General features: G+C 49.4%; 1 non-coding gene across 1 annotated transcript; it reads left to right on the forward strand.

Moving 5' to 3' along the window:
* The first annotated feature begins 10,607 nt into the window (after positions 1–10,607).
* Positions 10,608–10,683, forward strand: Trnaa-cgc (transfer RNA alanine (anticodon CGC)). The gene has a single exon. It is a non-coding gene; the product is annotated as a tRNA-Ala (tRNA).
* The last annotated feature ends 6,724 nt before the right edge of the window (positions 10,684–17,407 follow it).

Below are 17,407 nucleotides of genomic sequence, written 5' to 3' on the forward strand. Positions count from 1 at the left end.
GGTGCGGTCGTAGCTGAGATGGTAGAGCGCTCGCTTAGTATGCGAGAGGTACTGGGATCAATACCCAGTGCCTCCAGAATTTTTAACACACCTACATGCGCACCTTGCCATGCAAGTGGAATAATTCACAGCCAGCAGATGTGTCTAGGAAGATACAAGCGAATGATTAGCATCCACAATTGGCAAGCGTGCTGTTATTAGTGCGCGGGAAGCACCCTCCTCCCACGCCGACACTTAATTTAGAAACAGTACAAGTGTTCCCGTAAGATTCTCAAGCCTATGTCGGAAAGATCTGCCTTGCGCCGAATTCACGTAAATCCCACTGCACATTCCTATTCTTTGCGTGCAGTCGGCTGCTACTGGTGTTGCTAGTTGTGACTGCTGATAACAGATGCCGTAGCAATCAATTCATGGAGTGAGTTGTATGTTTTGCGATAGTCTGTCTCTGACAAGCAAGCACAGGTGACATAGGTGCGAACACAGGAAGCTTGCAGACCCTCGCTACCTGCAGACACCGAGCAGCCACACTAGGAGGGCGGCCTAAGCCGTAGGCGAAATGTGCTCATTCGCTTTGGCGCGACGTCGAACTATAAATAATGCTGTCACTAGCGTGCGCGTTGCGTGAGCGTCGTGGAAAGTCGGAAAAGTCGGCTGCGTGGGTGTGTGCCAAGTTTGGGGAGCGTTTCGTAGTATGCGCAGTGCAATGGAGACGCGGAAACTTGTTGTGGCCCAGTGTTTTGCAGTTGGACGACAAGATTGGTACACAGTAGTAAAGAGCGAGGCACTGAGTTGGCATGAATAATGGAGTGCACAATGGGGCTCGAGATGGGTTTGTTACCTCAGGTGCTGTATGATTGTCGACAAGGAGTGAAAACGGAGCAATTTGTGACGGCTCTTTCAATTTAAGACGTTAAAAACAGACCTAATTTGCATTTGTAATACCAGAGCATCGAAACTACTTGGAACTTTTGTGTATATGAACGTGTCCGCGCCTTTGTACTCTGCTCCCTTCACCGCTACAAACCAACCAACCATCGTGTCCGTGCGCATCAGAGTCGCAAAGAATGGGGAATAGCGCAGTTTGCCCGTGCATGGGGCGTAGCTCAGTTGGTAGAGCGTTCGCTTCGCATGTGAAAGGTCCAGGGTTCAAGCCGCGGCGCCTCCATTTTTTGTGGTCAGCGCATGGTAAGTGTTGGTCGCGGCGGACCTAAAGGCACGCAAGATGTCGCAAAGCCAGCGTCACAGACTGATATGATGTATACTGACGTAAGGAGAGCAAGATGTAAGTGTGGGGACCGGCTGTTATCGAGGTGTCATCGAGTGCTGATCTGTGTTAGGTATCACGGCTTAACCTCATTGAAGTCTAGAGGGTGGACAACACGTTCGTTTTACTCAGAGCGGTGTCCGTACTCTATTTTCGACGTTATACGTGCAACTTTCATTGTGGCCAACTACGATTCGATACAGAATGCACGAAACCTGAAAGACACCCTAACGGATACATAGAGAGTAGTGTTTGTCTGCTGAATAATGGGAGTGCAAGGGTCTGTGCCGTGTATATGGCTGTATGTAGCACCATTAGTCTTCGGGGGGGCGGGCGTAGCTCAGATGGTAGAGCGCCCTCTTAGTGTGCGAGAGGTACTGGGATCAATACCCAGTGCCTCCAGAATTTTTAACACACCTACATGCGCACCTTGCCATGCAAGTGGAATAATTCACAGCCACCAGATGTGTCTAGGAAGATACAAGCGAATGATTAGCATCCACAATTGGCAAGCGTGCTGTTATTAGTGCGCGGGAAGCACCCTCCTCCCACGCCGACACTTAATTTAGAAACAGTACAAGTGTTCCCGTAAGATTCTCAAGCCTATGTCGGAAAGATCTGCCTTGCGCCGAATTCACGTAAATCCCACTGCACATTCCTATTCTTTGCGTGCAGTCGGCTGCTACTGGTGTTGCTAGTTGTGACTGCTGATAACAGATGCCGTAGCAATCAATTCATGGAGTGAGTTGTATGTTTTGCGATAGTCTGTCTCTGACAAGCAAGCACAGGTGACATAGGTGCGAACACAGGAAGCTTGCAGACCCTCGCTACCTGCAGACACCGAGCAGCCACACTATGAGGGCGGCCTAAGCCGTAGGCGAAATGTGCTCATTCGCTTTGGCGCGACGTCGAACTATAAATAATGCTGTCACTAGCGTGCGCGTTGCGTGAGCGTCGTGGAAAGTCGGAAAAGTCGGCTGCGTGGGTGTGTGCCAAGTTTGGGGAGCGTTTCGTAGTATGCGCAGTGCAATGGAGACGCGGAAACTTGTTGTGGCCCAGTGTTTTGCAGTTGGACGACAAGATTGGTACACAGTAGTAAAGAGCGAGGCACTGAGTTGGCATGAATAATGGAGTGCACAATGGGGCTCGAGATGGGTTTGTTACCTCAGGTGCTGTATGATTGTCGACAAGGAGTGAAAACGGAGCAATTTGTGACGGCTCTTTCAATTTAAGACGTTAAAAACAGACCTAATTTGCATTTGTAATACCAGAGCATCGAAACTACTTGGAACTTTTGTGTATATGAACGTGTCCGCGCCTTTGTACTCTGCTCCCTTCACCGCTACAAACCAACCAACCATCGTGTCCGTGCGCATCAGAGTCGCAAAGAATGGGGAATAGCGCAGTTTGCCCGTGCATGGGGCGTAGCTCAGTTGGTAGAGCGTTCGCTTCGCATGTGAAAGGTCCAGGGTTCAAGCCGCGGCGCCTCCATTTTTTGTGGTCAGCGCATGGTAAGTGTTGGTCGCGGCGGACCTAAAGGCACGCAAGATGTCGCAAAGCCAGCGTCACAGACTGATATGATGTATACTGACGTAAGGAGAGCAAGATGTAAGTGTGGGGACCGGCTGTTATCGAGGTGTCATCGAGTGCAGATCTGTGTTAGGTATCACGGCTTAACCTCATTGAAGTCTAGAGGGTGGACAACACGTTCGTTTTACTCAGAGCGGTGTCCGTACTCTATTTTCGACGTTATACGTGCAACTTTCATTGTGGCCAACTACGATTCGATACAGAATGCACGAAACCTGAAAGACACCCTAACGGATACATAGAGAGTAGTGTTTGTCTGCTGAATAATGGGAGTGCAAGGGTCTGTGCCGTCTATATGGCTGTATGTAGCACCATTAGTCTTCGGGGGGGCGGGCGTAGCTCAGATGGTAGAGCGCTCTCTTAGTGTGCGAGAGGTACTGGGATCAATACCCAGTGCCTCCAGAATTTTTAACACACCTACAAGCGCACCTTGCCATGCAAGTGGAATAATTCACAGCCACCAGATGTGTCTAGGAAGATACAAGCGAATGATTAGCATCCACAATTGGCAAGCGTGCTGTTATTAGTGCGCGGGAAGCCCCCTCCTCCCACGCCGACACTTAATTTAGAAACAGTACAAGTGTTCCCGTAAGATTCTCAAGCCTATGTCGGAAAGATCTGCCTTGCGCCGAATTCACGTAAATCCCACTGCACATTCCTATTCTTTGCGTGCAGTCGGCTGCTACTGGTGTTGCTAGTTGTGACTGCTGATAACAGATGCCGTAGCAATCAATTCATGGAGTGAGTTGTATGTTTTGCGATAGTCTGTCTCTGACAAGCAAGCACAGGTGACATAGGTGCGAACACAGGAAGCTTGCAGACCCTCGCTACCTGCAGACACCGAGCAGCCACACTAGGAGGGCGGCCTAAGCCGTAGGCGAAATGTGCTCATTCGCTTTAGCGCGACGTCGAACTATAAATAATGCTGTCACTAGCGTGAGCGTTGCGTGAACGTCGTGGAAAGTCGGAAAAGTCGGCTGCGTGGGTGTGTGCCAAGTTTGGGGAGCGTTTCGTAGTATGCGCAGTGCAATGGAGACGCGGAAACTTGTTGTGGCCCAGTGTTTTGCAGTTGGACGACAAGATTGGTACACAGTAGTAAAGAGCGAGGCACTGAGTTGGCATGAATAATGGAGTGCACAATGGGGCTCGAGATGGGTTTGTTACCTCAGGTGCTGTATGATTGTCGACAAGGAGTGAAAACGGAGCAATTTGTGACGGCTCTTTCAATTTAAGACGTTAAAAACAGACCTAATTTGCATTTGTAATACCAGAGCATCGAAACTACTTGGAACTTTTGTGTATATGAACGTGTCCGCGCCTTTGTACTCTGCTCCCTTCACCGCTACAAACCAACCAACCATCGTGTCCGTGCGCATCAGAGTCGCAAAGAATGGGGAATAGCGCAGTTTGGTCGTGCATGGGGCGTAGCTCAGTTGGTAGAGCGTTCGCTTCGCATGTGAAAGGTCCAGGGTTCAAGCCGCGGCGCCTCCATTTTTTGTGGTCAGCGCATGGTAAGTGTTGGTCGCGGCGGACCTAAAGGCACGCAAGATGTCGCAAAGCCAGCGTCACAGACTGATATGATGTATACTGACGTAAGGAGAGCAAGATGTAAGTGTGGGGACCGGCTGTTATCGAGGTGTCATCGAGTGCAGATCTGTCTTAGGTATCACGGCTTAACCTCATTGAAGTCTAGAGGGTGGACAACACGTTCGTTTTACTCAGAGCGGTGTCCGTACTCTATTTTCGACGTTATACGTGCAACTTTCATTGTGGCCAACTACGATTCGATACAGAATGCACGAAACCTGAAAGACACCCTAACGGATACATAGAGAGTAGTGTTTGTCTGCTGAATAATGGGAGTGCAAGGGTCTGTGCCGTCTATATGGCTGTATGTAGCACCATTAGTCTTCGGGGGGGCGGGCGTAGCTCAGATGGTAGAGCGCTCGCTTAGTATGCGAGAGGTACTGGGATCAATACCCAGTGCCTCCAGAATTTTTAACACACCTACATGCGCACCTTGCCATGCAAGAGGAATAATTCACAGCCACCAGATGTGTCTAGGAAGATACAAGCGAATGATTAGCATCCACAATTGGCAAGCGTGCTGTTATTAGTGCGCGGGAAGCACACTCCTCCCACGCCGACACTTAATTTAGAAACAGTACAAGTGTTCCCGTAAGATTCTCAAGCCTATGTCGGAAAGATCTGCCTTGCGCCGAATTCACGTAAATCCCAGTGCACATTCCTATTCTTTGCGTGCAGTCGGCTGCTACTGGTGTTGCTAGTTGTGACTGCTGATAACAGATGCCGTAGCAATCAATTCATGGAGTGAGTTGTATGTTTTGCGATAGTCTGTCTCTGACAAGCAAGCACAGGTGACATAGGTGCGAACACAGGAAGCTTGCAGACCCTCGCTGCCTGCAGACACCGAGCAGCCACACTAGGAGGGCGGCCTAAGCCGTAGGCGAAATGTGCTCATTCGCTTTGGCGCGACGTCGAACTATAAATAATGCTGTCACTAGCGTGAGCGTCGTGGAAAGTCGGAAAAGTCGGCTGCGTGGGTGAATGCCAAGTTTGGGGGGCGTTTCGTAGTATGCGCAGTGCAATGGAGACGCGGAAACTTGTTGTGGCCCAGTGTTTTGCAGTTGGACGACAAGATTGGTACACAGTAGTAAAGAGCGAGGCACTGAGTTGGCATGAATAATGGAGTGCACAATGGGGCTCGAGATGTGTTTGTTACCTCAGGTGCTGAATGATTGTCGACAAGGAGTGAAAACGGAGCAATTTGTGACAGCTCTTTCAATTTAAGACGTTAAAAACAGACGGAATTTGCATTTGTAATACCAGAGCATCGAAACTACTTGGAACTTTTGTGTATATGAACGTGTCCGCGCCTTTGTACTCTGCTCCCTTCACCGCTACAAACCAACCAACCATGGTTTCCGTGCGCATCAGAGTCGCAAAGAATGGGGAATAGCACAGTTTGGTCGTGCATGGGGCGTAGCTCAGTTGGTAGAGCGTTCGCTTCGCATGTGAAAGTTCCAGGGTTCAAGCCGCGGCGCCTCCATTTTTTGTAGTCAATGCATGGTAAGTGTTGGTCGCGGCGAACCTAAATGCACGCAAGATGTTGGAAAGCCAGAGTCACAGACTGATATGATGTATACTGACGTAAGGAGAGCAAGATGTAAGTGTGGGGACTGGCTGTTATCGAGGTGTCATCGAGTGCAGATCTGTGTTAGGTATCACGGCTTAACCTCATTGAAGTCTAGAGGGTGGACAACACGTTCGTTTTACTCAGAGCGGTGTCCGTACTCTATTTTAGACGTTATACGTGCAACTTTCATTGTGGCCAACTACGATTCGATACAGAATGCACGAAACCTGAAAGACACCCTAACGGATACATAGAGAGTAGTGATTGTCTGCTGAATAATGGGAGTGCAAGGGTATGTGCCGTCTATATGGTTGTATGTAGTACCATTAGTCTTCGGGGGTTGCGGTCGTAGCTGAGATGGTAGAGCGCTCGCTTAGTATGCGAGAGGTACTGGGATCAATACCCAGTGCCTCCAGAATTTTTAACACACCTACATGCGCACCTTGCCATGCAAGTGGAATAATTCACAGCCACCAGATGTGTCTAGGAAGATACAAGCGAATGATTAGCATCCACAATTGGCAAGCGTGCTGTTATTAGTGCGCGGGAAGCACCCTCCTCCCACGCCGACACTTAATTTAGAAACAGTACAAGTGTTCCCGTAAGATTCTCAAGCCTATGTCGGAAAGATCTGCCTTGCGCCGAATTCACGTAAATCCCACTGCACATTCCTATTCTTTGCGTGCAGTCGGCTGCTACTGGTGTTGCTAGTTGTGACTGCTGATAACAGATGCCGTAGCAATCAATTCATGGAGTGAGTTGTATGTTTTGCGATAGTCTGTCTCTGACAAGCAAGCACAGGTGACATAGGTGCGAACACAGGAAGCTTGCAGACCCTCGCTACCTGCAGACACCGAGCAGCCACACTAGGAGGGCGGCCTAAGCCGTAGGCGAAATGTGCTCATTCGCTTTGGCGCGACGTCGAACTATAAATAATGCTGTCACTAGCGTGCGCGTTGCGTGAGCGTCGTGGAAAGTCGGAAAAGTCGGCTGCGTGGGTGTGTGCCAAGTTTGGGGAGCGTTTCGTAGTATGCGCAGTGCAATGGAGACGCGGAAACTTGTTGTGGCCCAGTGTTTTGCAGTTGGACGACAAGATTGGTACACAGTAGTAAAGAGCGAGGCACTGAGTTGGCATGAATAATGGAGTGCACAATGGGGCTCGAGATGGGTTTGTTACCTCAGGTGCTGTATGATTGTCGACAAGGAGTGAAAACGGAGCAATTTGTGACGGCTCTTTCAATTTAAGACGTTAAAAACAGACCTAATTTGCATTTGTAATACCAGAGCATCGAAACTACTTGGAACTTTTGTGTATATGAACGTGTCCGCGCCTTTGTACTCTGCTCCCTTCACCGCTACAAACCAACCAACCATCGTGTCCGTGCGCATCAGAGTCGCAAAGAATGGGGAATAGCGCAGTTTGCCCGTGCATGGGGCGTAGCTCAGTTGGTAGAGCGTTCGCTTCGCATGTGAAAGGACCAGGGTTCAAGCCGCGGCGCCTCCATTTTTTGTGGTCAGCGCATGGTAAGTGTTGGTCGCGGCGGACCTAAAGGCACGCAAGATGTCGCAAAGCCAGCGTCACAGACTGATATGATGTATACTGACGTAAGGAGAGCAAGATGTAAGTGTGGGGACCGGCTGTTATCGAGGTGTCATCGAGTGCAGATCTGTTTTAGGTATCACGGCTTAACCTCATTGAAGTCTAGAGGGTGGACAACACGTTCGTTTTACTCAGAGCGGTGTCCGTACTCTATTTTCGACGTTATACGTGCAACTTTCATTGTGGCCAACTACGATTCGATACAGAATGCACGAAACCTGAAAGACACCCTAACGGATACATAGAGAGTAGTGTTTGTCTGCTGAATAATGGGAGTGCAAGGGTCTGTGTCGTCTGTATGGCTGTATGTAGTACCATTAGTCTTCGGGGGGGCTGGCGTAGCTCAGATGGTACAGCGCTCGCTTAGTATGCGAGAGGTACTGGGATCAATACCCAGTGCCTCCAGAATTTTTAACACACCTACATGCGCACCTTGCCATGCAAGTGGAATAATTCACAGCCACCAGATGTGTCTAGGAAGATACAAGCGAATGATTAGCATCCACAATTGGCAAGCGTGCTGTTATTAGTGCGCGGGAAGCACCCTTCTCCCACGCCGACACTTAATTTAGAAACAGTACAAGTGTTCCCGTAAGATTCTCAAGCCTATGTCGGAAAGATCTGCCTTGCGCCGAATTCACGTAAATCCCACTGCACATTCCTATTCTTTGCGTGCAGTCGGCTGCTACTGGTGTTGCTAGTTGTGACTGCTGATAACAGATGCCGTAGCAATCAATTCATGGAGTGAGTTGTATGTTTTGCGATAGTCTGTCTCTGACAAGCAAGCACAGGTGACATAGGTGCGAACACAGGAAGCTTGCAGACCCTCGCTACCTTCAGACACCGAGCAGCCACACTAGGAGGGCGGCCTAAGCCGTAGGCGAAATGTGCTCATTCGCTTTAGCGCGACGTCGAACTATAAATAATGCTGTCACTAGCGTGAGCGTTGCGTGAGCGTCGTGGAAAGTCGGAAAAGTCGGCTGCGTGGGTGTGTGCCAAGTTTGGGGAGCGTTTCGTAGTATGCGCAGTGCAATGGAGACGCGGAAACTTGTTGTGGCCCAGTGTTTTGCAGTTGGACGACAAGATTGGTACACAGTAGTAAAGAGCGAGGCACTGAGTTGGCATGAATAATGGAGTGCACAATGGGGCTCGAGATGGGTTTGTTACCTCAGGTGCTGTATGATTGTCGACAAGGAGTGAAAACGGAGCAATTTGTGACGGCTCTTTCAATTTAAGACGTTAAAAACAGACCTAATTTGCATTTGTAATACCAGAGCATCGAAACTACTTGGAACTTTTGTGTATATGAACGTGTCCGCGCCTTTGTACTCTGCTCCCTTCACCGCTACAAACCAACCAACCATCGTGTCCGTGCGCATCAGAGTCGCAAAGAATGGGGAATAGCGCAGTTTGGTCGTGCATGGGGCGTAGCTCAGTTGGTAGAGCGTTCGCTTCGCATGTGAAAGGTCCAGGGTTCAAGCCGCGGCGCCTCCATTTTTTGTGGTCAGTGCATGGTAAGTGTTGGTCGCGGCGAACCTAAAGGCACGCAAGATGTTGCAAAGCCAGCGTCACAGACTGATATGATGTGTACCGACGTAAGGAGAGCAAGATGTAAGTGTGGGGACGGGCTGTTATCGAGGTGTCATCGAGTGCAGATCTGTCTTAGGTATCACGGCTTAACCTCATTGAAGTCTAGAGGGTGGACAACACGTTCGTTTTACTCAGAGCGGTGTCCGTACTCTATTTTAGACCTTATACGTGCAACTTTCATTGTGGCCAACTACGATTCGATACAGAATGCACGAAACCTGAAAGACACCCTAACGGATACATAGAGAGTAGTGTTTGTCTGCTGAATAATGGGAGTGCAAGGGTCTGTGCCGTCTATATGGCTGAATGAAGCACCATTAGTCTTCGGGGGGCCGGCGTAGCTCAGATGGTACAGCGCTCGCTTAGTATGCGAGAGGTACTGGGATCAATACCCAGTGCCTCCAGAATTTTTAACACACCTACATGCGCACCTTGCCATGCAAGAGGAATAATTCACAGCCACCAGATGTGTCTAGGAAGATACAAGCGAATGATTAGCATCCACAATTGGCAAGCGTGCTGTTATTAGTGCGCGGGAAGCACACTCCTCCCACGCCGACACTTAATTTAGAAACAGTACAAGTGTTCCCGTAAGATTCTCAAGCCTATGTCGGAAAGATCTGCCTTGCGCCGAATTCACGTAAATCCCAGTGCACATTCCTATTCTTTGCGTGCAGTCGGCTGCTACTGGTGTTGCTAGTTGTGACTGCTGATAACAGATGCCGTAGCAATCAATTCATGGAGTGAGTTGTATGTTTTGCGATAGTCTGTCTCTGACAAGCAAGCACAGGTGACATAGGTGCGAACACAGGAAGCTTGCAGACCCTCGCTGCCTGCAGACACCGAGCAGCCACACTAGGAGGGCGGCCTAAGCCGTAGGCGAAATGTGCTCATTCGCTTTGGCGCGACGTCGAACTATAAATAATGCTGTCACTAGCGTGAGCGTCGTGGAAAGTCGGAAAAGTCGGCTGCGTGGGTGAATGCCAAGTTTGGGGGGCGTTTCGTAGTATGCGCAGTGCAATGGAGACGCGGAAACTTGTTGTGGCCCAGTGTTTTGCAGTTGGACGACAAGATTGGTACACAGTAGTAAAGAGCGAGGCACTGAGTTGGCATGAATAATGGAGTGCACAATGGGGCTCGAGATGTGTTTGTTACCTCAGGTGCTGTATGATTGTCGACAAGGAGTGAAAACGGAGCAATTTGTGACAGCTCTTTCAATTTAAGACGTTAAAAACAGACGGAATTTGCATTTGTAATACCAGAGCATCGAAACTACTTGGAACTTTTGTGTATATGAACGTGTCCGCGCCTTTGTACTCTGCTCCCTTCACCGCTACAAACCAACCAACCATGGTTTCCGTGCGCATCAGAGTCGCAAAGAATGGGGAATAGCACAGTTTGGTCGTGCATGGGGCGTAGCTCAGTTGGTAGAGCGTTCGCTTCGCATGTGAAAGGTCCAGGGTTCGAGCCGCGGCGCCTGCATTTTTTGTAGTCAATGCATGGTAAGTGTTGGTCGCGGCGAACCTAAATGCACGCAAGATGTTGGAAAGCCAGAGTCACAGACTGATATGATGTATACTGACGTAAGGAGAGCAAGATGTAAGTGTGGGGACCGGCTGTTATCGAGGTGTCATCGAGTGCAGATCTGTGTTAGGTATCACGGCTTAACCTCATTGAAGTCTAGAGGGTGGACAACACGTTCGTTTTACTCAGAGCGGTGTCCGTACTCTATTTTAGACGTTATACGTGCAACTTTCATTGTGGCCAACTACGATTCGATACAGAATGCACGAAACCTGAAAGACACCCTAACGGATACATAGAGAGTAGTGATTGTCTGCTGAATAATGGGAGTGCAAGGGTATGTGCCGTCTATATGGTTGTATGTAGTACCATTAGTCTTCGGGGGTGCGGTCGTAGCTGAGATGGTAGAGCGCTCGCTTAGTATGCGAGAGGTACTGGGATCAATACCCAGTGCCTCCAGAATTTTTAACACACCTACATGCGCACCTTGCCATGCAAGTGGAATAATTCACAGCCAGCAGATGTGTCTAGGAAGATACAAGCGAATGATTAGCATCCACAATTGGCAAGCGTGCTGTTATTAGTGCGCGGGAAGCACACTCCTCCCACGCCGACACTTAATTTAGAAACAGTACAAGTGTTCCCGTAAGATTCTCAAGCCTATGTCGGAAAGATCTGCCTTGCGCCGAATTCACGTAAATCCCACTGCACATTCCTATTCTTTGCGTGCAGTCGGCTGCTACTGGTGTTGCTAGTTGTGACTGCTGATAACAGATGCCGTAGCAATCAATTCATGGAGTGAGTTGTATGTTTTGCGATAGTCTGTCTCTGACAAGCAAGCACAGGTGACATAGGTGCGAACACAGGAAGCTTGCAGACCCTCGCTACCTGCAGACACCGAGCAGCCACACTAGGAGGGCGGCCTAAGCCGTAGGCGAAATGTGCTCATTCGCTTTGGCGCGACGTCGAACTATAAATAATGCTGTCACTAGCGTGCGCGTTGCGTGAGCGTCGTGGAAAGTCGGAAAAGTCGGCTGCGTGGGTGTGTGCCAAGTTTGGGGAGCGTTTCGTAGTATGCGCAGTGCAATGGAGACGCGGAAACTTGTTGTGGCCCAGTGTTTTGCAGTTGGACGACAAGATTGGTACACAGTAGTAAAGAGCGAGGCACTGAGTTGGCATGAATAATGGAGTGCACAATGGGGCTCGAGATGGGTTTGTTACCTCAGGTGCTGTATGATTGTCGACAAGGAGTGAAAACGGAGCAATTTGTGACGGCTCTTTCAATTTAAGACGTTAAAAACAGACCTAATTTGCATTTGTAATACCAGAGCATCGAAACTACTTGGAACTTTTGTGTATATGAACGTGTCCGCGCCTTTGTACTCTGCTCCCTTCACCGCTACAAACCAACCAACCATCGTGTCCGTGCGCATCAGAGTCGCAAAGAATGGGGAATAGCGCAGTTTGGTCGTGCATGGGGCGTAGCTCAGTTGGTAGAGCGTTCGCTTCGCATGTGAAAGGTCCAGGGTTCAAGCCGCGGCGCCTCCATTTTTTGTGGTCAGCGCATGGTAAGTGTTGGTCGCGGCGGACCTAAAGGCACGCAAGATGTCGCAAAGCCAGCGTCACAGACTGATATGATGTATACTGACGTAAGGAGAGCAAGATGTAAGTGTGGGGACCGGCTGTTATCGAGGTGTCATCGAGTGCAGATCTGTCTTAGGTATCACGGCTTAACCTCATTGAAGTCTAGAGGGTGGACAACACGTTCGTTTTACTCAGAGCGGTGTCCGTACTCTATTTTCGACGTTATACGTGCAACTTTCATTGTGGCCAACTACGATTCGATACAGAATGCACGAAACCTGAAAGACACCCTAACGGATACATAGAGAGTAGTGTTTGTCTGCTGAATAATGGGAGTGCAAGGGTCTGTGTCGTCTGTATGGCTGTATGTAGTACCATTAGTCTTCGGGGGGGCTGGCGTAGCTCAGATGGTACAGCGCTCGCTTAGTATGCGAGAGGTACTGGGATCAATACCCAGTGCCTCCAGAATTTTTAACACACCTACATGCGCACCTTGCCATGCAAGTGGAATAATTCACAGCCACCAGATGTGTCTAGGAAGATACAAGCGAATGATTAGCATCCACAATTGGCAAGCGTGCTGTTATTAGTGCGCGGGAAGCACCCTCCTCCCACGCCGACACTTAATTTAGAAACAGTACAAGTGTTCCCGTAAGATTCTCAAGCCTATGTCGGAAAGATCTGCCTTGCGCCGAATTCACGTAAATCCCACTGCACATTCCTATTCTTTGCGTGCAGTCGGCTGCTACTGGTGTTGCTAGTTGTGACTGCTGATAACAGATGCCGTAGCAATCAATTCATGGAGTGAGTTGTATGTTTTGCGATAGTCTGTCTCTGACAAGCAAGCACAGGTGACATAGGTGCGAACACAGGAAGCTTGCAGACCCTCGCTACCTGCAGACACCGAGCAGCCACACTAGGAGGGCGGCCTAAGCCGTAGGCGAAATGTGCTCATTCGCTTTCGCGCGACGTCGAACTATAAATAATGCTGTCACTAGCGTGAGCGTTGCGTGAGCGTCGTGGAAAGTCGGCTGCGTGGGTGTGTGCCAAGTTTGGGGAGCGTTTCGTAGTATGCGCAGTGCAATGGAGACGCGGAAACTTGTTGTGGCCCAGTGTTTTGCAGTTGGACGACAAGATTGGTACACAGTAGTAAAGAGCGAGGCACTGAGTTGGCATGAATAATGGAGTGCACAATGGGGCTCGAGATGGGTTTGTTACCTCAGGTGCTGTATGATTGTCGACAAGGAGTGAAAACGGAGCAATTTGTGACGGCTCTTTCAATTTAAGACGTTAAAAACAGACCTAATTTGCATTTGTAATACCAGAGCATCGAAACTACTTGGAACTTTTGTGTATATGAACGTGTCCGCGCCTTTGTACTCTGCTCCCTTCACCGCTACAAACCAACCAACCATCGTGTCCGTGCGCATCAGAGTCGCAAAGAATGGGGAATAGCGCAGTTTGGTCGTGCATGGGGCGTAGCTCAGTTGGTAGAGCGTTCGCTTCGCATGTGAAAGGTCCAGGGTTCAAGCCGCGGCGCCTCCATTTTTTGTGGTCAGCGCATGGTAAGTGTTGGTCGCGGCGGACCTAAAGGCACGCAAGATGTCGCAAAGCCAGCGTCACAGACTGATATGATGTATACTGACGTAAGGAGAGCAAGATGTAAGTGTGGGGACCGGCTGTTATCGAGGTGTCATCGAGTGCAGATCTGTGTTAGGTATCACGGCTTAACCTCATTGAAGTCTAGAGGGTGGACAACACGTTCGTTTTACTCAGAGCGGTGTCCGTACTCTATTTTCGACGTTATACGTGCAACTTTCATTGTGGCCAACTACGATTCGATACAGAATGCACGAAACCTGAAAGACACCCTAACGGATACATAGAGAGTAGTGTTTGTCTGCTGAATAATGGGAGTGCAAGGGTCTGTGCCGTCTATATGGCTGTATGTAGCACCATTAGTCTTCGGGGGGGGGCGGGCGTAGCTCAGATGGTAGAGCGCTCGCTTAGTATGCGAGAGGTACTGGGATCAATACCCAGTGCCTCCAGAATTTTTAACACACCTACATGCGCACCTTGCCATGCAAGAGGAATAATTCACAGCCACCAGATGTGTCTAGGAAGATACAAGCGAATGATTAGCATCCACAATTGGCAAGCGTGCTGTTATTAGTGCGCGGGAAGCACCCTCCTCCCACGCCGACACTTAATTTAGAAACAGTACAAGTGTTCCCGTAAGATTCTCAAGCCTATGTCGGAAAGATCTGCCTTGCGCCGAATTCACGTAAATCCCACTGCACATTCCTATTCTTTGCGTGCAGTCGGCTGCTACTGGTGTTGCTAGTTGTGACTGCTGATAACAGATGCCGTAGCAATCAATTCATGGAGTGAGTTGTATGTTTTGCGATAGTCTGTCTCTGACAAGCAAGCACAGGTGACATAGGTGCGAACACAGGAAGCTTGCAGACCCTCGCTGCCTGCAGACACCGAGCAGCCACACTAGGAGGGCGGCCTAAGCCGTAGGCGAAATGTGCTCATTCGCTTTGGCGCGACGTCGAACTATAAATAATGCTGTCACTAGCGTGAGCGTCGTGGAAAGTCGGAAAAGTCGGCTGCGTGGGTGAATGCCAAGTTTGGGGGGCGTTTCGTAGTATGCGCAGTGCAATGGAGACGCGGAAACTTGTTGTGGCCCAGTGTTTTGCAGTTGGACGACAAGATTGGTACACAGTAGTAAAGAGCGAGGCACTGAGTTGGCATGAATAATGGAGTGCACAATGGGGCTCGAGATGTGTTTGTTACCTCAGGTGCTGTATGATTGTCGACAAGGAGTGAAAACGGAGCCATTTGTGACGGCTCTTTCAATTTAAGACGTTAAAAACAGACGGAATTTGCATTTGTAACACCAGAGCGTCGAAACTACTTGGAACTTTTGTGTATATGAACGTGTCCGCGCCTTTGTACTCTGCTCCCTTCACCGCTACAAACCAACCAACCATCGTGTCCGTGCGCATCAGAGTCGCAAAGAATGGGGAATAGCGCAGTTTGGTCGTGCATGGGGCGTAGCTCAGTTGGTAGAGCGTTCGCTTCGCATGTGAAAGGTCCAGGGTTCAAGCCGCGGCGTATCCATTTTTTGTAGTCAATGCATGGTAAGTGTTGGTCGCGGCGAACCTAAAGGCACGCTAGATGTTGCAAAGCCAGCGTCACAGACTGATATGATGTATACTGACGTAAGGAGAGCAAAATGTAAGTGTGGGGACCGGCTGTTATCGAGGTGTCATCGAGTGCAGATCTGTCTTAGGTATCACGGCTTAACCTCATTGAAGTCTAGAGGGTGGACAACACGTTCGTTTTACTCAGAGCGGTGTCCGTACTCTATTTTAGACGTTATACGTGCAACTTTCATTGTGGCCAACTACGATTCGATACAGAATGCACGAAACCTGAAAGACACCCTAACGGATACATAGAGAGTAGTGATTGTCTGCTGAATAATGGGAGTGCAAGGGTATGTGCCGTCTATATGGTTGTATGTAGTACCATTAGTCTTCGGGGGTGCGGTCGTAGCTGAGATGGTAGAGCGCTCGCTTAGTATGCGAGAGGTACTGGGATCAATACCCAGTGCCTCCAGAATTTTTAACACACCTACATGCGCACCTTGCCATGCAAGTGGAATAATTCACAGCCACCAGATGTGTCTAGGAAGATACAAGCTAATGATTAGCATCCACAATTGGCAAGCGTGCTGTTATTAGTGCGCGGGAAGCACCCTCCTCCCACGCCGACACTTAATTTAGAAACAGTACAAGTGTTCCCGTAAGATTCTCAAGCCTGTGTCGGAAAGATCTGCCTTGCGCCGAATTCACGTAAATCCCACTGCACATTCCTATTCTTTGCGTGCAGTCGGCTGCTACTGGTGTTGCTAGTTGTGACTGCTGATAACAGATGCCGTAGCAATCAATTCATGGAGTGAGTTGTATGTTTTGCGATAGTCTGTCTCTGACAAGCAAGCACAGGTGACATAGGTGCGAACACAGGAAGCTTGCAGACCCTCGCTACCTGCAGACACCGAGCAGCCACACTAGGAGGGCGGCCTAAGCCGTAGGCGAAATGTGCTCATTCGCTTTGGCGCGACGTCGAACTATAAATAATGCTGTCACTAGCGTGAGCGTCGTGGAAAGTCGGAAAAGTCGGCTGCGTGGGTGAATGCCAAGTTTGGGGGGCGTTTCGTAGTATGCGCAGTGCAATGGAGACGCGGAAACTTGTTGTGGCCCAGTGTTTTGCAGTTGGACGACAAGATTGGTACACAGTAGTAAAGAGCGAGGCACTGAGTTGGCATGAATAATGGAGTGCACAATGGGGCTCGAGATGTGTTTGTTACCTCAGGTGCTGTATGATTGTCGACAAGGAGTGAAAACGGAGATATTTGTGACGGCTCTTTCAATTTAAGACGTTAAAAACAGACGGAATTTGCATTTGTAATACCAGAGCATCGAAACTACTTGAAACTTTTGTGTATATGAACATGTCCGCGCCTTTGTACTCTGCTCCCTTCACCGCTACAAACCAACCAACCATCGTGTCCGTGCGCATCAGAGTCGCAAAGAATGGGGAATAGCACAGTTTGGTCGTGCATGGGGCGTAGCTCAGTTGGTAGAGCGTTCGCTTCGCATGTGAAAGGTGCAGGGTTCAAGCCGCGGCGCCTCCATTTTTTGTGGTCAGTGCATGGTAAGTGTTGGTCGCGGCGAACCTAAAGGCACGCAAGATGTTGCAAAGCCAGCGTCACAGACTGATATGATGTGTACCGACGTAAGGAGAGCAAGATGTAAGTGTGGGGACGGGCTGTTATCGAGGTGTCATCGAGTGCAGATCTGTCTTAGGTATCACGGCTTAACCTCATTGAAGTCTAGAGGGTGGACAACACGTTCGTTTTACTCAGAGCGGTGTCCGTACTCTATTTTCGACGTTATACGTGCAACTTTCATTGTGGCCAACTACGATTCGATACAGAATGCACGAAACCTGAAAGACACCCTAACGGATACATAGAGAGTAGTGTTTGTCTGCTGAATAATGGGAGTGCAAGGGTCTGTGCCGTCTA

The sequence above is a fragment of the Schistocerca gregaria genome, chromosome 3, assembly GCF_023897955.1.
Source record: "Schistocerca gregaria isolate iqSchGreg1 chromosome 3, iqSchGreg1.2, whole genome shotgun sequence".
In the NCBI taxonomy this organism is placed as follows: Eukaryota; Metazoa; Arthropoda; class Insecta; order Orthoptera; family Acrididae; genus Schistocerca; species Schistocerca gregaria.